Raw genomic sequence first — 21,397 nt, forward strand, 5'->3', positions numbered from 1 at the left:
TGAAGTATAAAACAGCCCCTAGGTGTAGTTAAGGCATCAGTTAGGAGTGAACTGAACACTCATGTTATGGGCAATTAGACTTAAAATAAAGTGTGGACAGCAGTAATGTTACTTTTGAAATGTGATGCTGAGTGAGCACACAGGGGAATTAGCTCAAATGGTAGAGTGCTCGCTTAGCATGCGAGAGGTAGCGGGATCGATGCCCGCATTCTCCATTCTAAAATTTGCATACATTTTACTTTTTAACTTGTAATTGCCATGGTTGTTGCAGAGTAAGAACAGAAAAGTCACAGATGGCTTTCAAATTTGGTGTCATTATAACAACTAAAGTGGTTTAATCAAAAGTGTTTAGGTATTCTATAGCACGTGAGAGGAATTTGATTTCTTATGCAATCTCAAAATGAAAATTTCACACCTTCCATTTTCATTTCGTCTTATTTTACTTGACATTCTTTCCTCTGAAGGATGTATAAAAGTGAAGTTCCTTGCAAAACAAGAGCAGAGGAATATCCACGTTGGGCGAAAACGAGTATTTTTTGCTGGATGATAGCATTGGCTCTCATAATATGGTGATTAATCTTGCATTAGACATGCACTAACTCCTAAAAATTGTATCTCCCTTGGTTACTCATTCATGAGAAATGTATCTCCAAGATTAGGTAGGGCCTGAGTATAGGTTAACATACAGTGATATCACTCCTATTCAAGTACTAAACATGCCAACCTGAAGTGTAAAACATCCCCTAGGTGTAGTTAAGGCATCAGTTAGGAGTGAACTGAACACTCATGTTATGGGCAATTAGACTTAAAATAAAGTGTGGACAGCAGTAACGTTACTTTTGAAATGTGATGCTGAGTGAGCACACAGGGGAATTAGCTCAAATGGTAGAGCGCTCGCTTAGCATGCGAGAGGTAGCGGGATCGATGCCCGCATTCTCCATTCTAAAATTTGCATACATTTTACTTTTTAACTTGTAATTGCCATGGTTGTTGCAGAGTAAGAACAGAAAAGTCACAGATGGCTTTCAAATTTGGTGTCATTATAACAACTAAAGTGGTTTAATCAAAAGTGTTTAGGTATTCTATAGCACGTGAGAGGAATTTGATTTCTTATGCAATCTCAAAATGAAAATTTCACACCTTCCATTTTCATTTCGTCTTATTTTACTTGACATTCTTTCCTCTGAAGGATGTATAAAAGTGAAGTTCCTTGCAAAACAAGAGCAGAGGAATATCCAGAAACGGTTTTCCTTAATAAAAAATGATGAGTCTGCACACCATATTTAAGTGGGAGCCTGGCTAGCTCAGTCGGTAGAGCATGAGACTCTTAATCTCAGGGTCGTGGGTTCGAGCCCCACGTTGGGCGAAAACCAGTATTTTTTGCTGGATGATAGCATTGGCTCTCATAATATGGTGATTAATCTTGCATTAGACATGCACTAACTCCTAAAAATTGTATCTCCCTTGGTTACTCATTCATGAGAAATGTATCTCCAAGATTAGGTAGGGCCCGAGTATAGGTTAACATACAGTGATATCACTCCTATTCAAGTACTAAACATGCCAACCTGAAGTGTAAAACATCCCCTAGGTGTAGTTAAGGCATCAGTTAGGAGTGAACTGAACACTCATGTTATGGGCAATTAGACTTAAAATAAAGTGTGGACAGCAGTAACGTTACTTTTGAAATGTGATGCTGAGTGAGCACACAGGGGAATTAGCTCAAATGGTAGAGCGCTCGCTTAGCATGCGAGAGGTAGCGGGATCGATGCCCGCATTCTCCATTCTAAAATTTGCATACATTTTACTTTTTAACTTGTAATTGCCATGGTTGTTGCAGAGTAAGAACAGAAAAGTCACAGATGGCTTTCAAATTTGGTGTCATTATAACAACTAAAGTGGTTTAATCAAAAGTGTTTAGGTATTCTATAGCACGTGAGAGGAATTTGATTTCTTATGCAATCTCAATATGAAAATTTCACACCTTCCATTTTCATTTCGTCTTATTTTACTTGACATTCTTTCCTCTGAAGGATGTATAAAAGTGAAGTTCCTTGCAAAACAAGAGCAGAGGAATATCCAGAAACGGTTTTCCTTAATAAAAAATGATGAGTCTGCATACCATATTTAAGTGGGAGCCCGGCTAGCTCAGTCGGTAGAGCATGAGACTCTTAATCTCAGGGTCGTGGGTTCGAGCCCCACGTTGGGCGAAAACGAGTATTTTTTTCCTGGATGATTGCATTGGCTCTCATAATATGGTGATTAATCTTGCATTAAACATGCACTAACTCCTAAAAATTGTATCTCCCTTGGTTACTCATTCATGAGAAATGTATCTCCAAGATTAGGTAGGGCCTGAGTCTAGGTTAACATACAGTGATATCACTCCTATTCAAGTACTAAAGATGCCAACCTGAAGTATAAAACAGCCCCTAGGTGTAGTTAAGGCATCAGTTAGGAGTGAACTGAACACTCATGTTATGGGCAATTAGACTTAAAATAAAGTGTGGACAGCAGTAATGTTACTTTTGAAATGTGATGCTGAGTGAGCACACAGGGGAATTAGCTCAAATGGTAGAGCGCTCGCTTGGCATGCGAGAGGTAGCGGGATCGATGCCCGCATTCTCCATTCTAAAATTTGCATACATTTTACTTTTTAACTTGTAATTGCCATGGTTGTTGCAGAGTAAGAACAGAAAAGTCACAGATGGCTTTCAAATTTGGTGTCATTATAACTTCTAAAGTGGTTTAATCAAAAGTGTTTAGGTATTCTATAGCACATGAGAGGAATTTGATTTCTTATGCAATCTCAATATGAAAATTTCACACCTTCCATTTTCATTTCGTCTTATTTTACTTGACATTCTTTCCTCTGAAGGATGTATAAAAGTGAAGTTCCTTGCAAAACAAGAGCAGAGGAATATCCAGAAACGGTTTTCCTTAATAAAAAATGATGAGTCTGCATACCGTATTTAAGTGGTAGCCCGGCTAGCTCAGTCGGTAGAGCATGAGACTCTTAATCTCAGGGTCGTGGGTTCGAGCCCCACGTTGGGCGAAAACGAGTATTTTTTGCTGGATGATTGCATTGGCTCTCATAATATGGTGATTAATCTTGCATTAAACATGCACTAACTCCTAAAAATTGTATCTCCCTTGGTTACTCATTCATGAGAAATGTATCTCCAAGATTAGGTAGGGCCTGAGTCTAGGTTAACATACAGTGATATCACTCCTATTCAAGTACTAAACATGCCAACCTGAAGTATAAAACAGCCCCTAGGTGTAGTTAAGGCATCAGTTAGGAGTGAACTGAACACTCATGTTATGGGCAATTAGACTTAAAATAAAGTGTGGACAGCAGTAATGTTACTTTTGAAATGTGATGCTGAGTGAGCACACAGGGGAATTAGCTCAAATGGTAGAGCGCTCGCTTAGCATGCGATAGGTAGCGGGATCGATGCCCGCATTCTCCATTCTAAAATTTGCATACATTTTACTTTTTAACTTGTAATTGCCATGGTTGTTGCAGAGTAAGAACAGAAAAGTCACAGATGGCTTTCAAATTTGGTGTCATTATAACAACTAAAGTGGTTTAATCAAAAGTGTTTAGGTATTCTATAGCACGTGAGAGGAATTTGATTTCTTATGCAATCTCAAAATGAAAATTTCACACATTCCATTTTCATTTCGTCTTATTTTACTTGACATTCTTTCCTCTGAAGGATGTATAAAAGTGAAGTTCCTTGCAAAACAAGAGCAGAGGAATATCCACGTTGGGCGAAAACGAGTATTTTTTGCTGGATGATAGCATTGGCTCTCATAATATGGTGATTAATCTTGCATTAAACATGCACTAACTCCTAAAAATTGTATCTCCCTTGGTTACTCATTCATGAGAAATGTATCTCCAAGATTAGGTAGGGCCTGAGTCTAGGTTAACATACAGTGATATCACTCCTATTCAAGTACTAAACATGCCAACCTGAAGTATAAAACAGCCCCTAGGTGTAGTTAAGGCATCAGTTAGGAGTGAACTGAACACTCATGTTATGGGCAATTAGACTTAAAATAAAGTGTGGACAGCAGTAATGTTACTTTTGAAATGTGATGCTGAGTGAGCACACAGGGGAATTAGCTCAAATGGTAGAGCGCTCGCTTAGCATGCGAGAGGTAGCGGGATCGATGCCCGCATTCTCCATTCTAAAATTTGCATACATTTTACTTTTTAACTTGTAATTGCCATGGTTGTTGCAGAGTAAGAACAGAAAAGTCACAGATGGCTTTCAAATTTGGTGTCATTATAACAACTAAAGTGGTTTAATCAAAAGTGTTTAGGTATTCTATAGCACGTGAGAGGAATTTGATTTCTTATGCAATCTCAATATGAAAATTTCACACCTTCCATTTTCATTTCGTCTTATTTTACTTGACATTCTTTCCTCTGAAGGATGTATAAAAGTGAAGTTCCTTGCAAAACAAGAGCAGAGGAATATCCAGAAACGGTTTTCCTTAATAAAAAATGATGAGTCTGCATACCATATTTAAGTGGGAGCCCGGCTAGCTCAGTCGGTAGAGCATGAGACTCTTAATCTCAGGGTCGTGGGTTCGAGCCCCACGTTGGGCGAAAACGAGTATTTTTTTCCTGGATGATTGCATTGGCTCTCATAATATGGTGATTAATCTTGCATTAAACATGCACTAACTCCTAAAAATTGTATCTCCCTTGGTTACTCATTCATGAGAAATGTATCTCCAAGATTAGGTAGGGCCTGAGTCTAGGTTAACATACAGTGATATCACTCCTATTCAAGTACTAAAGATGCCAACCTGAAGTATAAAACAGCCCCTAGGTGTAGTTAAGGCATCAGTTAGGAGTGAACTGAACACTCATGTTATGGGCAATTAGACTTAAAATAAAGTGTGGACAGCAGTAATGTTACTTTTGAAATGTGATGCTGAGTGAGCACACAGGGGAATTAGCTCAAATGGTAGAGCGCTCGCTTAGCATGCGAGAGGTAGCGGGATCGATGCCCGCATTCTCCATTCTAAAATTTGCATACATTTTACTTTTTAACTTGTAATTGCCATGGTTGTTGCAGAGTAAGAACAGAAAAGTCACAGATGGCTTTCAAATTTGGTGTCATTATAACTTCTAAAGTGGTTTAATCAAAAGTGTTTAGGTATTCTATAGCACGTGAGAGGAATTTGATTTCTTATGCAATCTCAATATGAAAATTTCACACCTTCCATTTTCATTTCGTCTTATTTTACTTGACATTCTTTCCTCTGAAGGATGTATAAAAGTGAAGTTCCTTGCAAAACAAGAGCAGAGGAATATCCAGAAACGGTTTTCCTTAATAAAAAATGATGAGTCTGCATACCATATTTAAGTGGGAGCCCGGCTAGCTCAGTCGGTAGAGCATGAGACTCTTAATCTCAGGGTCGTGGGTTCGAGCCCCACGTTGGGCGAAAACGAGTATTTTTTGCTGGATGATTGCATTGGCTCTCATAATATGGTGATTAATCTTGCATTAAACATGCACTAACTCCTAAAAATTGTATCTCCCTTGGTTACTCATTCATGAGAAATGTATCTCCAAGATTAGGTAGGGCCTGAGTCTAGGTTAACATACAGTGATATCACTCCTATTCAAGTACTAAACATGCCAACCTGAAGTATAAAACAGCCCCTAGGTGTAGTTAAGGCATCAGTTAGGAGTGAACTGAACACTCATGTTATGGGCAATTAGACTTAAAATAAAGTGTGGACAGCAGTAATGTTACTTTTGAAATGTGATGCTGAGTGAGCACACAGGGGAATTAGCTCAAATGGTAGAGCGCTCGCTTAGCATGCGATAGGTAGCGGGATCGATGCCCGCATTCTCCATTCTAAAATTTGCATACATTTTACTTTTTAACTTGTAATTGCCATGGTTGTTGCAGAGTAAGAACAGAAAAGTCACAGATGGCTTTCAAATTTGGTGTCATTATAACAACTAAAGTGGTTTAATCAAAAGTGTTTAGGTATTCTATAGCACGTGAGAGGAATTTGATTTCTTATGCAATCTCAAAATGAAAATTTCACACCTTCCATTTTCATTTCGTCTTATTTTACTTGACATTCTTTCCTCTGAAGGATGTATAAAAGTGAAGTTCCTTGCAAAACAAGAGCAGAGGAATATCCACGTTGGGCGAAAACGAGTATTTTTTGCTGGATGATAGCATTGGCTCTCATAATATGGTGATTAATCTTGCATTAAACATGCACTAACTCCTAAAAATTGTATCTCCCTTGGTTACTCATTCATGAGAAATGTATCTCCAAGATTAGGTAGGGCCTGAGTCTAGGTTAACATACAGTGATATCACTCCTATTCAAGTACTAAACATGCCAACCTGAAGTATAAAACAGCCCCTAGGTGTAGTTAAGGCATCAGTTAGGAGTGAACTGAACACTCATGTTATGGGCAATTAGACTTAAAATAAAGTGTGGACAGCACAGTAATGTTACTTTTGAAATGTGATGCTGAGTGAGCACACAGGGGAATTAGCTCAAATGGTAGAGCGCTCGCTTAGCATGCGAGAGGTAGCGGGATCGATGCCCGCATTCTCCATTCTAAAATTTGCATACATTTTACTTTTTAACTTGTAATTGCCATGGTTGTTGCAGAGTAAGAACAGAAAAGTCACAGATGGCTTTCAAATTTGGTGTCATTATAACAACTAAAGTGGTTTAATCAAAAGTGTTTAGGTATTCTATAGCACGTGAGAGGAATTTGATTTCTTATGCAATCTCAATATGAAAATTTCACACCTTCCATTTTCATTTCGTCTTATTTTACTTGACATTCTTTCCTCTGAAGGATGTATAAAAGTGAAGTTCCTTGCAAAACAAGAGCAGAGGAATATCCAGAAACGGTTTTCCTTAATAAAAAATGATGAGTCTGCATACCATATTTAAGTGGGAGCCCGGCTAGCTCAGTCGGTAGAGCATGAGACTCTTAATCTCAGGGTCGTGGGTTCGAGCCCCACGTTGGGCGAAAACGAGTATTTTTTGCTGGATGATTGCATTGGCTCTCATAATATGGTGATTAATCTTGCATTAAACATGCACTAACTCCTAAAAATTGTATCTCCCTTGGTTACTCATTCATGAGAAATGTATCTCCAAGATTAGGTAGGGCCTGAGTCTAGGTTAACATACAGTGATATCACTCCTATTCAAGTACTAAACATGCCAACCTGAAGTATAAAACAGCCCCTAGGTGTAGTTAAGGCATCAGTTAGGAGTGAACTGAACACTCATGTTATGGGCAATTAGACTTAAAATAAAGTGTGGACAGCAGTAATGTTACTTTTGAAATGTGATGCTGAGTGAGCACACAGGGGAATTAGCTCAAATGGTAGAGCGCTCGCTTAGCATGCGATAGGTAGAGGGATCGATGCCCGCATTCTGCATTCTAAAATTTGCATACATTTTACTTTTTAACTTGTAATTGCCATGGTTGTTGCAGAGTAAGAACAGAAAAGTCACAGATGGCTTTCAAATTTGGTGTCATTATAACAACTAAAGTGGTTTAATCAAAAGTGTTTAGGTATTCTATAGCACGTGAGAGGAATTTGATTTCTTATGCAATCTCAAAATGAAAATTTCACACCTTCCATTTTCATTTCGTCTTATTTTACTTGACATTCTTTCCTCTGAAGGATGTATAAAAGTGAAGTTCCTTGCAAAACAAGAGCAGAGGAATATCCACGTTGGGCGAAAACGAGTATTTTTTGCTGGATGATAGCATTGGCTCTCATAATATGGTGATTAATCTTGCATTAGACATGCACTAACTCCTAAAAATTGTATCTCCCTTGGTTACTCATTCATGAGAAATGTATCTCCAAGATTAGGTAGGGCCTGAGTCTAGGTTAACATACAGTGATATCACTCCTATTCAAGTACTAAACATGCCAACCTGAAGTGTAAAACATCACCTAGGTGTAGTTAAGGCATCAGTTAGGAGTGAACTGAACACTCATGTTATGGGCAATTAGACTTAAAATAAAGTGTGGACAGCAGTAATGTTACTTTTGAAATGTGATGCTGAGTGAGCACACAGGGGAATTAGCTCAAATGGTAGAGCGCTCGCTTAGCATGCGAGAGGTAGCGGGATCGATGCCCGCATTCTCCATTCTAAAATTTGCATACATTTTACTTTTTAACTTGTAATTGCCATGGTTGTTGCAGAGTAAGAACAGAAAAGTCACAGATGGCTTTCAAATTTGGTGTCATTATAACAACTAAAGTGGTTTAATCAAAAGTGTTTAGGTATTCTATAGCACGTGAGAGGAATTTGATTTCTTATGCAATCTCAAAATGAAAATTTCACACCTTCCATTTTCATTTCGTCTTATTTTACTTGACATTCTTTCCTCTGAAGGATGTATACAAGTGAAGTTCCTTGCAAAACAAGAGCAGAGCAATATCCACAAACGGTTTTCCTTAATAAAAAATGATGAGTCTGCATACCATATTTAAGTGGGAGCCCGGCTAGCTCAGTCGGTAGAGCATGAGACTCTTAATCTCAGGGTTGTGGGTTCGAGCCCCACGTTGGGTGAAAACGAGTATGTTTTGCTGGATGATTGCATTGGCTCTTATAATATGGTGATTAATCTTGCATTAAACATGCACTAACTCCTAAAAATTGTATCTCCCTTGGTTACTCATTCATGAGAAATGTATCTCCAAGATTAGGTAGGGCCTGAGTCTAGGTTAACATACAGTGATATCACTCCTATTCAAGTACTAAACATGCCAACCTGAAGTATAAAACAGCCCCTAGGTGTAGTTAAGGCATCAGTTAGGAGTGAACTGAACACTCATGTTATGGGCAATTAGACTTAAAATAAAGTGTGGACAGCAGTAATGTTACTTTTGAAATGTGATGCTGAGTGAGCACACAGGGGAATTAGCTCAAATGGTAGAGCGCTCGCTTAGCATGCGATAGGTAGCGGGATCGATGCCCGCGTTCTCCATTCTAAAATTTGCATACATTTTACTTTTTAACTTGTAATTGCCATGGTTGTTGCAGAGTAAGAACAGAAAAGTCACAGATGGCTTTCAAATTTGGTGTCATTATAACAACTAAAGTGGTTTAATCAAAAGTGTTTAGGTATTCTATAGCACGTGAGAGGAATTTGATTTCTTATGCAATCTCAAAATGAAAATTTCACACCTTCCATTTTCATTTCGTCTTATTTTACTTGACATTCTTTCCTCTGAAGGATGTATAAAAGTGAAGTTCCTTGCAAAACAAGAGCAGAGGAATATCCACGTTGGGCGAAAACGAGTATTTTTTGCTGGATGATAGCATTGGCTCTCATAATATGGTGATTAATCTTGCATTAGACATGCACTAACTCCTAAAAATTGTATCTCCCTTGGTTACTCATTCATGAGAAATGTATCTCCAAGATTAGGTAGGGCCTGAGTATAGGTTAACATACAGTGATATCACTCCTATTCAAGTACTAAACATGCCAACCTGAAGTGTAAAACATCCCCTAGGTGTAGTTAAGGCATCAGTTAGGAGTGAACTGAACACTCATGTTATGGGCAATTAGACTTAAAATAAAGTGTGGACAGCAGTAACGTTACTTTTGAAATGTGATGCTGAGTGAGCACACAGGGGAATTAGCTCAAATGGTAGAGCGCTCGCTTAGCATGCGAGAGGTAGCGGGATCGATGCCCGCATTCTCCATTCTAAAATTTGCATACATTTTACTTTTTAACTTGTAATTGCCATGGTTGTTGCAGAGTAAGAACAGAAAAGTCACAGATGGCTTTCAAATTTGGTGTCATTATAACAACTAAAGTGGTTTAATCAAAAGTGTTTAGGTATTCTATAGCACGTGAGAGGAATTTGATTTCTTATGCAATCTCAAAATGAAAATTTCACACCTTCCATTTTCATTTCGTATTATTTTACTTGACATTCTTTCCTCTGAAGGATGTATAAAAGTGAAGTTCCTTGCAAAACAAGAGCAGAGGAATATCCAGAAACGGTTTTCCTTAATAAAAAATGATGAGTCTGCATACCATATTTAAGTGGGAGCCCGGCTAGCTCAGTCGGTAGAGCATGAGACTCTTAATCTCAGGGTCGTGGGTTCGAGCCCCACGTTGGGCGAAAACGAGTATTTTTTGCTGGATGATAGCATTGGCTCTCGTAATATGGTGATTAATCTTGCATTAGACATGCACTAACTCCTAAAAATTGTATCTCCCTTGGTTACTCATTCATGAGAAATGTATCTCCAAGATTAGGTAGGGCCTGAGTCTAGGTTAACATACAGTGATATCACTCCTATTCAAGTACTAAACATGCCAACCTGAAGTGTAAAACATCCCCTAGGTGTAGTTAAGGCATCAGTTAGGAGTGAACTGAACACTCATGTTATGGGCAATTAGACTTAAAATAAAGTGTGGACAGCAGTAACGTTACTTTTGAAATGTGATGCTGATTGAGCACACAGGGTAAGTAGCTCAAATGGTAGAGCGCTCGCTTAGCATGCAAGAGGTAGCGGGATCGATGCCCGCATTCTCCATTCTAAAATTTGCATACATTTTACTTTTTAACTTGTAATTGCCATGGTTGTTGCAGAGTAAGAACAGAAAAGTCACAGATGGCTTTCAAATTTGGTGTCATTATAACAACTAAAGTGGTTTAATCAAAAGGGTTTAGGTATTCTATAGCAAGTGAGAGGAATTTGATTTCTTATGCAATCTCAAAATGAAAATTTCACACCTTCCATTTTCATTTCGTATTATTTTACTTGACATTCTTTCCTCTGAAGGATGTATAAAAGTGAAGTTCCTTGCAAAACAAGAGCAGAGGAATATCCAGAAACGGTTTTCCTTAATAAAAAATGATGAGTCTGCATACCGTATTTAAGTGGTAGCCCGGCTAGCTCAGTCGGTAGAGCATGAGACTCTTAATCTCAGGGTCGTGGGTTCGAGCCCCATGTTGGGCGAAAACGAGTATTTTTTGCTGGATGATTGCATTGGCTCTCATAATATGGTGATTAATCTTGCATTAAACATGCACTAACTCCTAAAAATTGTATCTCCCTTGGTTACTCATTCATGAGAAATGTATCTCCAAGATTAGGTAGGGCCTGAGTCTAGGTTAACATACAGTGATATCACTCCTATTCAAGTACTAAACATGCCAACCTGAAGTATAAAACAGCCCCTAGGTGTAGTTAAGGCATCAGTTAGGAGTGAACTGAACACTCATGTTATGGGCAATTAGACTTAAAATAAAGTGTGGACAGCAGTAATGTTACTTTTGAAATGTGATGCTGAGTGAGCACACAGGGGAATTAGCTCAAATGGTAGAGCGCTCGCTTAGCATGCGATAGGTAGCGGGATCGATGCCCGCATTCTCCATTCTAAAATTTGCATACATTTTACTTTTTAACTTGTAATTGCCATGGTTGTTGCAGAGTAAGAACAGAAAAGTCACAGATGGCTTTCAAATTTGGTGTCATTATAACAACTAAAGTGGTTTAATCAAAAGTGTTTAGGTATTCTATAGCACGTGAGAGGAATTTGATTTCTTATGCAATCTCAAAATGAAAATTTCACACATTCCATTTTCATTTCGTCTTATTTTACTTGACATTCTTTCCTCTGAAGGATGTATAAAAGTGAAGTTCCTTGCAAAACAAGAGCAGAGGAATATCCACGTTGGGCGAAAACGAGTATTTTTTGCTGGATGATAGCATTGGCTCTCATAATATGGTGATTAATCTTGCATTAAACATGCACTAACTCCTAAAAATTGTATCTCCCTTGGTTACTCATTCATGAGAAATGTATCTCCAAGATTAGGTAGGGCCTGAGTCTAGGTTAACATACAGTGATATCACTCCTATTCAAGTACTAAACATGCCAACCTGAAGTATAAAACAGCCCCTAGGTGTAGTTAAGGCATCAGTTAGGAGTGAACTGAACACTCATGTTATGGGCAATTAGACTTAAAATAAAGTGTGGACAGCAGTAATGTTACTTTTGAAATGTGATGCTGAGTGAGCACACAGGGGAATTAGCTCAAATGGTAGAGCGCTCGCTTAGCATGCGAGAGGTAGCGGGATCGATGCCCGCATTCTCCATTCTAAAATTTGCATACATTTTACTTTTTAACTTGTAATTGCCATGGTTGTTGCAGAGTAAGAACAGAAAAGTCACAGATGGCTTTCAAATTTGGTGTCATTATAACAACTAAAGTGGTTTAATCAAAAGTGTTTAGGTATTCTATAGCACGTGAGAGGAATTTGATTTCTTATGCAATCTCAATATGAAAATTTCACACCTTCCATTTTCATTTCGTCTTATTTTACTTGACATTCTTTCCTCTGAAGGATGTATAAAAGTGAAGTTCCTTGCAAAACAAGAGCAGAGGAATATCCAGAAACGGTTTTCCTTAATAAAAAATGATGAGTCTGCATACCATATTTAAGTGGGAGCCCGGCTAGCTCAGTCGGTAGAGCATGAGACTCTTAATCTCAGGGTCGTGGGTTCGAGCCCCACGTTGGGCGAAAACGAGTATTTTTTTCCTGGATGATTGCATTGGCTCTCATAATATGGTGATTAATCTTGCATTAAACATGCACTAACTCCTAAAAATTGTATCTCCCTTGGTTACTCATTCATGAGAAATGTATCTCCAAGATTAGGTAGGGCCTGAGTCTAGGTTAACATACAGTGATATCACTCCTATTCAAGTACTAAAGATGCCAACCTGAAGTATAAAACAGCCCCTAGGTGTAGTTAAGGCATCAGTTAGGAGTGAACTGAACACTCATGTTATGGGCAATTAGACTTAAAATAAAGTGTGGACAGCAGTAATGTTAGTTTTGAAATGTGATGCTGAGTGAGCACACAGGGGAATTAGCTCAAATGGTAGAGCGCTCGCTTAGCATGCGAGAGGTAGCGGGATCGATGCCCGCATTCTCCATTCTAAAATTTGCATACATTTTACTTTTTAACTTGTAATTGCCATGGTTGTTGCAGAGTAAGAACAGAAAAGTCACAGATGGCTTTCAAATTTGGTGTCATTATAACTTCTAAAGTGGTTTAATCAAAAGTGTTTAGGTATTCTATAGCACGTGAGAGGAATTTGATTTCTTATGCAATCTCAATATGAAAATTTCACACCTTCCATTTTCATTTCGTCTTATTTTACTTGACATTCTTTCCTCTGAAGGATGTATAAAAGTGAAGTTCCTTGCAAAACAAGAGCAGAGGAATATCCAGAAACGGTTTTCCTTAATAAAAAATGATGAGTCTGCATACCATATTTAAGTGGGAGCCCGGCTAGCTCAGTCGGTAGAGCATGAGACTCTTAATCTCAGGGTCGTGGGTTCGAGCCCCACGTTGGGCGAAAACGAGTATTTTTTGCTGGATGATTGCATTGGCTCTCATAATATGGTGATTAATCTTGCATTAAACATGCACTAACTCCTAAAAATTGTATCTCCCTTGGTTACTCATTCATGAGAAATGTATCTCCAAGATTAGGTAGGGCCTGAGTCTAGGTTAACATACAGTGATATCACTCCTATTCAAGTACTAAACATGCCAACCTGAAGTATAAAACAGCCCCTAGGTGTAGTTAAGGCATCAGTTAGGAGTGAACTGAACACTCATGTTATGGGCAATTAGACTTAAAATAAAGTGTGGACAGCAGTAATGTTACTTTTGAAATGTGATGCTGAGTGAGCACACAGGGGAATTAGCTCAAATGGTAGAGCGCTCGCTTAGCATGCGATAGGTAGCGGGATCGATGCCCGCATTCTCCATTCTAAAATTTGCATACATTTTACTTTTTAACTTGTAATTGCCATGGTTGTTGCAGAGTAAGAACAGAAAAGTCACAGATGGCTTTCAAATTTGGTGTCATTATAACAACTAAAGTGGTTTAATCAAAAGTGTTTAGGTATTCTATAGCACGTGAGAGGAATTTGATTTCTTATGCAATCTCAAAATGAAAATTTCACACCTTCCATTTTCATTTCGTCTTATTTTACTTGACATTCTTTCCTCTGAAGGATGTATAAAAGTGAAGTTCCTTGCAAAACAAGAGCAGAGGAATATCCACGTTGGGCGAAAACGAGTATTTTTTGCTGGATGATAGCATTGGCTCTCATAATATGGTGATTAATCTTGCATTAAACATGCACTAACTCCTAAAAATTGTATCTCCCTTGGTTACTCATTCATGAGAAATGTATCTCCAAGATTAGGTAGGGCCTGAGTCTAGGTTAACATACAGTGATATCACTCCTATTCAAGTACTAAACATGCCAACCTGAAGTATAAAACAGCCCCTAGGTGTAGTTAAGGCATCAGTTAGGAGTGAACTGAACACTCATGTTATGGGCAATTAGACTTAAAATAAAGTGTGGACAGCAGTAATGTTACTTTTGAAATGTGATGCTGAGTGAGCACACAGGGGAATTAGCTCAAATGGTAGAGCGCTCGCTTAGCATGCGAGAGGTAGCGGGATCGATGCCCGCATTCTCCATTCTAAAATTTGCATACATTTTACTTTTTAACTTGTAATTGCCATGGTTGTTGCAGAGTAAGAACAGAAAAGTCACAGATGGCTTTCAAATTTGGTGTCATTATAACAACTAAAGTGGTTTAATCAAAAGTGTTTAGGTATTCTATAGCACGTGAGAGGAATTTGATTTCTTATGCAATCTCAATATGAAAATTTCACACCTTCCATTTTCATTTCGTCTTATTTTACTTGACATTCTTTCCTCTGAAGGATGTATAAAAGTGAAGTTCCTTGCAAAACAAGAGCAGAGGAATATCCAGAAACGGTTTTCCTTAATAAAAAATGATGAGTCTGCATACCATATTTAAGTGGGAGCCCGGCTAGCTCAGTCGGTAGAGCATGAGACTCTTAATCTCAGGGTCGTGGGTTCGAGCCCCACGTTGGGCGAAAACGAGTATTTTTTGCTGGATGATTGCATTGGCTCTCATAATATGGTGATTAATCTTGCATTAAACATGCACTAACTCCTAAAAATTGTATCTCCCTTGGTTACTCATTCATGAGAAATGTATCTCCAAGATTAGGTAGGGCCTGAGTCTAGGTTAACATACAGTGATATCACTCCTATTCAAGTACTAAACATGCCAACCTGAAGTATAAAACAGCCCCTAGGTGTAGTTAAGGCATCAGTTAGGAGTGAACTGAACACTCATGTTATGGGCAATTAGACTTAAAATAAAGTGTGGACAGCAGTAATGTTACTTTTGAAATGTGATGCTGAGTGAGCACACAGGGGAATTAGCTCAAATGGTAGAGCGCTCGCTTAGCATGCGATAGGTAGAGGGATCGATGCCCGCATTCTGCATTCTAAAATTTGCATACATTTTACTTTTTAACTTGTAATTGCCATGGTTGTTGCAGAGTAAGAACAGAAAAGTCACAGATGGCTTTCAAATTTGGTGTCATTATAACAACTAAAGTGGTTTAATCAAAAGTGTTTAGGTATTCTATAGCACGTGAGAGGAATTTGATTTCTTATGCAATCTCAAAATGAAAATTTCACACCTTCCATTTTCATTTCGTCTTATTTTACTTGACATTCTTTCCTCTGAAGGATGTATAAAAGTGAAGTTCCTTGCAAAACAAGAGCAGAGGAATATCCACGTTGGGCGAAAACGAGTATTTTTTGCTGGATGATAGCATTGGCTCTCATAATATGGTGATTAATCTTGCATTAGACATGCACTAACTCCTAAAAATTGTATCTCCCTTGGTTACTCATTCATGAGAAATGTATCTCCAAGATTAGGTAGGGCCTGAGTCTAGGTTAACATACAGTGATATCACTCCTATTCAAGTACTAAACATGCCAACCTGAAGTGTAAAACATCACCTAGGTGTAGTTAAGGCATCAGTTAGGAGTGAACTGAACACTCATGTTATGGGCAATTAGACTTAAAATAAAGTGTGGACAGCAGTAATGTTACTTTTGAAATGTGATGCTGAGTGAGCACACAGGGGAATTAGCTCAAATGGTAGAGCGCTCGCTTAGCATGCGAGAGGTAGCGGGATCGATGCCCGCATTCTCCATTCTAAAATTTGCATACATTTTACTTTTTAACTTGTAATTGCCATGGTTGTTGCAGAGTAAGAACAGAAAAGTCACAGATGGCTTTCAAATTTGGTGTCATTATAACAACTAAAGTGGTTTAATCAAAAGTGTTTAGGTATTCTATAGCACGTGAGAGGAATTTGATTTCTTATGCAATCTCAAAATGAAAATTTCACACCTTCCATTTTCATTTCGTCTTATTTTACTTGACATTCTTTCCTCTGAAGGATGTATAAAAGTGAAGTTCCTTGCAAAACAAGAGCAGAGCAATATCCACAAACGGTTTTCCTTAATAAAAAATGATGAGTCTGCATACCATATTTAAGTGGGAGCCCGGCTAGCTCAGTCGGTAGAGCATGAGACTCTTAATCTCAGGGTCGTGGGTTCGAGCCCCACGTTGGGTGAAAACGAGTATGTTTTGCTGGATGATTGCATTGGCTCTTATAATATGGTGATTAATCTTGCATTAAACATGCACTAACTCCTAAAAATTGTATCTCCCTTGGTTACTCATTCATGAGAAATGTATCTCCAAGATTAGGTAGGGCCTGAGTCTAGGTTAACATACAGTGATATCACTCCTATTCAAGTACTAAACATGCCAACCTGAAGTATAAAACAGCCCCTAGGTGTAGTTAAGGCATCAGTTAGGAGTGAACTGAACACTCATGTTATGGGCAATTAGACTTAAAATAAAGTGTGGACAGCAGTAATGTTACTTTTGAAATGTGATGCTGAGTGAGCACACAGGGGAATTAGCTCAAATGGTAGAGCGCTCGCTTAGCATGCGATAGGTAGCGGGATCGATGCCCGCGTTCTCCATTCTAAAATTTGCATACATTTTACTTTTTAACTTGTAATTGCCATGGTTGTTGCAGAGTAAGAACAGAAAAGTCACAGATGGCTTTCAAATTTGGTGTCATTATAACAACTAAAGTGGTTTAATCAAAAGTGTTTAGGTATTCTATAGCACGTGAGAGGAATTTGATTTCTTATGCAATCTCAAAATGAAAATTTCACACCTTCCATTTTCATTTCGTCTTATTTTACTTGACATTCTTTCCTCTGAAGGATGTATAAAAGTGAAGTTCCTTGCAAAACAAGAGCAGAGGAATATCCACGTTGGGCGAAAACGAGTATTTTTTGCTGGATGATAGCATTGGCTCTCATAATATGGTGATTAATCTTGCATTAGACATGCACTAACTCCTAAAAATTGTATCTCCCTTGGTTACTCATTCATGAGAAATGTATCTCCAAGATTAGGTAGGGCCTGAGTATAGGTTAACATACAGTGATATCACTCCTATTCAAGTACTAAACATGCCAACCTGAAGTGTAAAACATCCCCTAGGTGTAGTTAAGGCATCAGTTAGGAGTGAACTGAACACTCATGTTATGGGCAATTAGACTTAAAATAAAGTGTGGACAGCAGTAACGTTACTTTTGAAATGTGATGCTGAGTGAGCACACAGGGGAATTAGCTCAAATGGTAGAGCGCTCGCTTAGCATGCGAGAGGTAGCGGGATCGATGCCCGCATTCTCCATTCTAAAATTTGCATACATTTTACTTTTTAACTTGTAATTGCCATGGTTGTTGCAGAGTAAGAACAGAAAAGTCACAGATGGCTTTCAAATTTGGTGTCATTATAACAACTAAAGTGGTTTAATCAAAAGTGTTTAGGTATTCTATAGCACGTGAGAGGAATTTGATTTCTTATGCAATCTCAAAATGAAAATTTCACACCTTCCATTTTCATTTCGTATTATTTTACTTGACATTCTTTCCTCTGAAGGATGTATAAAAGTGAAGTTCCTTGCAAAACAAGAGCAGAGGAATATCCAGAAACGGTTTTCCTTAATAAAAAATGATGAGTCTGCATACCATATTTAAGTGGGAGCCCGGCTAGCTCAGTCGGTAGAGCATGAGACTCTTAATCTCAGGGTCGTGGGTTCGAGCCCCACGTTGGGCGAAAACGAGTATTTTTTGCTGGATGATAGCATTGGCTCTCGTAATATGGTGATTAATCTTGCATTAGACATGCACTAACTCCTAAAAATTGTATCTCCCTTGGTTACTCATTCATGAGAAATGTATCTCCAAGATTAGGTAGGGCCTGAGTCTAGGTTAACATACAGTGATATCACTCCTATTCAAGTACTAAACATGCCAACCTGAAGTGTAAAACATCCCCTAGGTGTAGTTAAGGCATCAGTTAGGAGTGAACTGAACACTCATGTTATGGGCAATTAGACTTAAAATAAAGTGTGGACAGCAGTAACGTTACTTTTGAAATGTGATGCTGATTGAGCACACAGGGTAAGTAGCTCAAATGGTAGAGCGCTCGCTTAGCATGCGAGAGGTAGCGGGATCGATGCCCGCATTCTCCATTCTAAAATTTGCATACATTTTACTTTTTAACTTGTAATTGCCATGGTTGTTGCAGAGTAAGAACAGAAAAGTCACAGATGGCTTTCAAATTTGGTGTCATTATAACAACTAAAGTGGTTTAATCAAAAGGGTTTAGGTATTCTATAGCAAGTGAGAGGAATTTGATTTCTTATGCAATCTCAAAATGAAAATTTCACACCTTCCATTTTCATTTCGTATTATTTTACTTGACATTCTTTCCTCTGAAGGATGTATAAAAGTGAAGTTCCTTGCAAAACAAGAGCAGAGGAATATCCAGAAACGGTTTTCCTTAATAAAAAATGATGAGTCTGCATACCATATTTAAGTGGGAGCCCGGCTAGCTCAGTCGGTAGAGCATAAGACTCTTAATCTGATGAGTCTGCATACCATATTTAAGTGGGAGCCCGGCTAGCTCAGTCGGTAGAGCATGAGACTCTTAATCTCAGGGTCGTGGGTTCGAGCCCCACGTTGGGCGAAAACGAGTATTTTTTGCTGGATGATAGCATTGGCTCTCATAATATGGTGATTAATCTTGCATTAGACATGCACTAACTCCTAAAAATTGTATCTCCCTTGGTTACTCATTCATGAGAAATGTATCTCCAAGATTAGGTAGGGCCTGAGTCTAGGTTAACATACAGTGATATCACTCCTATTCAAGTACTAAACATGCCAACCTGAAGTGTAAAACATCCCCTAGGTGTAGTTAAGGCATCAGTTAGGAGTGAACTGAACACTCATGTTATGGGCAATTAGACTTAAAATAAAGTGTGGACAGCAGTAACGTTACTTTTGAAATGTGATGCTGAGTGAGCACACAGGGGAATTAGCTCAAATGGTAGAGCGCTCGCTTAGCATGCGAGAGGTAGCGGGATCGATGCCCGCATTCTCCATTCTAAAATTTGCATACATTTTACTTTTTAACTTGTAATTGCCATGGTTGTTGCAGAGTAAGAACAGAAAAGTCACAGATGGCTTTCAAATTTGGTGTCATTATAACAACTAAAGTGGTTTAATCAAAAGTGTTTAGGTATTCTATAGCACGTGAGAGGAATTTGATTTCTTATGAAATCTCAAAATGAAAATTTCACACCTTCCATTTTCATTTCGTATTATTTTACTTGACATTCTTTCCTCTGAAGGATGTATAAAAGTGAAGTTCCTTGCAAAACAAGAGCAGAGGAATATCCAGAAACGGTTTTCCTTAATAAAAAATGATGAGTCTGCATACCATATTTAAGTGGGAGCCCGGCTAGCTCAGTCGGTAGAGCATGAGACTCTTAATCTCAGGGTCGTGGGTTCGAGCCCCACGTTGGGCGAAAACGAGTATTTTTTGCTGGATGATAGCATTGGCTCTCATAATATGGTGATTAATCTTGCATTAGACATGCACTAACTCCTAAAAATTGTATCTCCCTTGGTTACTCATTCATGAGAAATGTATCTCCAAGATTAGGTAGGGCCTGAGTCTAGGTTAACATACAGTGATATCACTCCTACTCAAGTACTAAACATGCCAACCTGAAGTGTAAAACATCCCCTAGGTGTAGTTAAGGCATCAGTTAGGAGTGAACTGAACACTCATGTTATGGGCAATTAGACTTAAAATAAAGTGTGGACAGCAGTAACGTTACTTTTGAAATGTGATGCTGATTGAGCACACAGGGTAAGTAGCTCAAATGGTAGAGCGCTCGCTTAGCATGCGAGAGGTAGCGGGATCGATGCCCGCATTCTCCATTCTAAAATTTGCATACATTTTACTTTTTAACTTGTAATTGCCATGGTTGTTGCAGAGTAAGAACAGAAAAGTCACAGATGGCTTTCAAATTTGGTGTCATTATAACAACTAAAGTGGTTTAATCAAAAGGGTTTAGGTATTCTATAGCAAGTGAGAGGAATTTGATTTCTTATGCAATCTCAAAATGAAAATTTCACACCTTCCATTTTCATTTCGTATTATTTTACTTGACATTCTTTCCTCTGAAGGATGTATAAAAGTGAAGTTCCTTGCAAAACAAGAGCAGAGGAATATCCAGAAACGGTTTTCCTTAATAAAAAATGATGAGTCTGCATACCATATTTAAGTGGGAGCCCGGCTAGCTCAGTCGGTAGAGCATAAGACTCTTAATCTGATGAGTCTGCATACCATATTTAAGTGGGAGCCCGGCTAGCTCAGTCGGTAGAGCATGAGACTCTTAATCTCAGGGTCGTGGGTTCGAGCCCCACGTTGGGCGAAAACGAGTATTTTTTGCTGGATGATAGCATTGGCTCTCATAATATGGTGATTAATCTTGCATTAGACATGCACTAACTCCTAAAAATTGTATCTCCCTTGGTTACTCATTCATGAGAAATGTATCTCCAAGATTAGGTAGGGCCTGAGTCTAGGTTAACATACAGTGATATCACTCCTATTCAAGTACTAAACATGCCAACCTGAAGTGTAAAACATCCCCTAGGTGTAGTTAAGGCATCAGTTAGGAGTGAACTGAACACTCATGTTATGGGCAATTAGACTTAAAATAAAGTGTGGACAGCAGTAACGTTACTTTTGAAATGTGATGCTGAGTGAGCACACAGGGGAATTAGCTCAAATGGTAGAGCGCTCGCTTAGCATGCGAGAGGTAGCGGGATCGATGCCCGCATTCTCCATTCTAAAATTTGCATACATTTTACTTTTTAACTTGTAATTGCCATGGTTGTTGCAGAGTAAGAACAGAAAAGTCACAGATGGCTTTCAAATTTGGTGTCATTATAACAACTAAAGTGGTTTAATCAAAAGTGTTTAGGTATTCTATAGCACGTGAGAGGAAT

The 21,397-nt window shown here is 38.5% G+C and overlaps 28 non-coding genes across 28 annotated transcripts; all 28 read left to right on the top strand.

Moving 5' to 3' along the window:
• The first annotated feature begins 867 nt into the window (after positions 1-867).
• TRNAA-AGC (transfer RNA alanine (anticodon AGC)) lies at positions 868-940 on the top strand. Its single transcript has one exon. It is a non-coding gene; the product is annotated as a tRNA-Ala (tRNA).
• Positions 941-1,711: 771 nt separating this feature from the next.
• Positions 1,712-1,784, top strand: TRNAA-AGC (transfer RNA alanine (anticodon AGC)). Its single transcript has one exon. It is a non-coding gene; the product is annotated as a tRNA-Ala (tRNA).
• Positions 1,785-2,137: 353 nt separating this feature from the next.
• Positions 2,138-2,210, top strand: TRNAK-CUU (transfer RNA lysine (anticodon CUU)). The gene has a single exon. It is a non-coding gene; the product is annotated as a tRNA-Lys (tRNA).
• Positions 2,211-2,556: 346 nt separating this feature from the next.
• TRNAA-GGC (transfer RNA alanine (anticodon GGC)) lies at positions 2,557-2,629 on the top strand. Its single transcript has one exon. It is a non-coding gene; the product is annotated as a tRNA-Ala (tRNA).
• A 353-nt stretch (positions 2,630-2,982) lies between these two features.
• TRNAK-CUU (transfer RNA lysine (anticodon CUU)) lies at positions 2,983-3,055 on the top strand. Its single transcript has one exon. It is a non-coding gene; the product is annotated as a tRNA-Lys (tRNA).
• Positions 3,056-4,125: 1,070 nt separating this feature from the next.
• Positions 4,126-4,198, top strand: TRNAA-AGC (transfer RNA alanine (anticodon AGC)). Its single transcript has one exon. It is a non-coding gene; the product is annotated as a tRNA-Ala (tRNA).
• A 353-nt stretch (positions 4,199-4,551) lies between these two features.
• TRNAK-CUU (transfer RNA lysine (anticodon CUU)) lies at positions 4,552-4,624 on the top strand. Its single transcript has one exon. It is a non-coding gene; the product is annotated as a tRNA-Lys (tRNA).
• Positions 4,625-4,970: 346 nt separating this feature from the next.
• TRNAA-AGC (transfer RNA alanine (anticodon AGC)) lies at positions 4,971-5,043 on the top strand. Its single transcript has one exon. It is a non-coding gene; the product is annotated as a tRNA-Ala (tRNA).
• Positions 5,044-5,396: 353 nt separating this feature from the next.
• On the top strand, positions 5,397-5,469 carry TRNAK-CUU (transfer RNA lysine (anticodon CUU)). The gene has a single exon. It is a non-coding gene; the product is annotated as a tRNA-Lys (tRNA).
• Positions 5,470-6,541: 1,072 nt separating this feature from the next.
• On the top strand, positions 6,542-6,614 carry TRNAA-AGC (transfer RNA alanine (anticodon AGC)). Its single transcript has one exon. It is a non-coding gene; the product is annotated as a tRNA-Ala (tRNA).
• A 353-nt stretch (positions 6,615-6,967) lies between these two features.
• On the top strand, positions 6,968-7,040 carry TRNAK-CUU (transfer RNA lysine (anticodon CUU)). The gene has a single exon. It is a non-coding gene; the product is annotated as a tRNA-Lys (tRNA).
• A 1,070-nt stretch (positions 7,041-8,110) lies between these two features.
• On the top strand, positions 8,111-8,183 carry TRNAA-AGC (transfer RNA alanine (anticodon AGC)). The gene has a single exon. It is a non-coding gene; the product is annotated as a tRNA-Ala (tRNA).
• Positions 8,184-9,679: 1,496 nt separating this feature from the next.
• TRNAA-AGC (transfer RNA alanine (anticodon AGC)) lies at positions 9,680-9,752 on the top strand. The gene has a single exon. It is a non-coding gene; the product is annotated as a tRNA-Ala (tRNA).
• Positions 9,753-10,105: 353 nt separating this feature from the next.
• Positions 10,106-10,178, top strand: TRNAK-CUU (transfer RNA lysine (anticodon CUU)). The gene has a single exon. It is a non-coding gene; the product is annotated as a tRNA-Lys (tRNA).
• Positions 10,179-12,092: 1,914 nt separating this feature from the next.
• On the top strand, positions 12,093-12,165 carry TRNAA-AGC (transfer RNA alanine (anticodon AGC)). The gene has a single exon. It is a non-coding gene; the product is annotated as a tRNA-Ala (tRNA).
• Positions 12,166-12,518: 353 nt separating this feature from the next.
• Positions 12,519-12,591, top strand: TRNAK-CUU (transfer RNA lysine (anticodon CUU)). The gene has a single exon. It is a non-coding gene; the product is annotated as a tRNA-Lys (tRNA).
• A 346-nt stretch (positions 12,592-12,937) lies between these two features.
• On the top strand, positions 12,938-13,010 carry TRNAA-AGC (transfer RNA alanine (anticodon AGC)). Its single transcript has one exon. It is a non-coding gene; the product is annotated as a tRNA-Ala (tRNA).
• Positions 13,011-13,363: 353 nt separating this feature from the next.
• TRNAK-CUU (transfer RNA lysine (anticodon CUU)) lies at positions 13,364-13,436 on the top strand. The gene has a single exon. It is a non-coding gene; the product is annotated as a tRNA-Lys (tRNA).
• A 1,070-nt stretch (positions 13,437-14,506) lies between these two features.
• On the top strand, positions 14,507-14,579 carry TRNAA-AGC (transfer RNA alanine (anticodon AGC)). Its single transcript has one exon. It is a non-coding gene; the product is annotated as a tRNA-Ala (tRNA).
• Positions 14,580-14,932: 353 nt separating this feature from the next.
• Positions 14,933-15,005, top strand: TRNAK-CUU (transfer RNA lysine (anticodon CUU)). Its single transcript has one exon. It is a non-coding gene; the product is annotated as a tRNA-Lys (tRNA).
• Positions 15,006-16,075: 1,070 nt separating this feature from the next.
• Positions 16,076-16,148, top strand: TRNAA-AGC (transfer RNA alanine (anticodon AGC)). The gene has a single exon. It is a non-coding gene; the product is annotated as a tRNA-Ala (tRNA).
• Positions 16,149-17,644: 1,496 nt separating this feature from the next.
• On the top strand, positions 17,645-17,717 carry TRNAA-AGC (transfer RNA alanine (anticodon AGC)). Its single transcript has one exon. It is a non-coding gene; the product is annotated as a tRNA-Ala (tRNA).
• Positions 17,718-18,070: 353 nt separating this feature from the next.
• On the top strand, positions 18,071-18,143 carry TRNAK-CUU (transfer RNA lysine (anticodon CUU)). Its single transcript has one exon. It is a non-coding gene; the product is annotated as a tRNA-Lys (tRNA).
• Positions 18,144-18,985: 842 nt separating this feature from the next.
• Positions 18,986-19,058, top strand: TRNAK-CUU (transfer RNA lysine (anticodon CUU)). The gene has a single exon. It is a non-coding gene; the product is annotated as a tRNA-Lys (tRNA).
• A 345-nt stretch (positions 19,059-19,403) lies between these two features.
• Positions 19,404-19,476, top strand: TRNAA-AGC (transfer RNA alanine (anticodon AGC)). The gene has a single exon. It is a non-coding gene; the product is annotated as a tRNA-Ala (tRNA).
• Positions 19,477-19,829: 353 nt separating this feature from the next.
• TRNAK-CUU (transfer RNA lysine (anticodon CUU)) lies at positions 19,830-19,902 on the top strand. The gene has a single exon. It is a non-coding gene; the product is annotated as a tRNA-Lys (tRNA).
• Positions 19,903-20,744: 842 nt separating this feature from the next.
• On the top strand, positions 20,745-20,817 carry TRNAK-CUU (transfer RNA lysine (anticodon CUU)). Its single transcript has one exon. It is a non-coding gene; the product is annotated as a tRNA-Lys (tRNA).
• Positions 20,818-21,162: 345 nt separating this feature from the next.
• Positions 21,163-21,235, top strand: TRNAA-AGC (transfer RNA alanine (anticodon AGC)). Its single transcript has one exon. It is a non-coding gene; the product is annotated as a tRNA-Ala (tRNA).
• The last annotated feature ends 162 nt before the right edge of the window (positions 21,236-21,397 follow it).

The sequence above is a fragment of the Triturus cristatus genome, chromosome 4_1 (assembly GCF_964204655.1).
Source record: "Triturus cristatus chromosome 4_1, aTriCri1.1, whole genome shotgun sequence".
Lineage (NCBI taxonomy): Eukaryota > Metazoa > Chordata > Amphibia > Caudata > Salamandridae > Triturus > Triturus cristatus.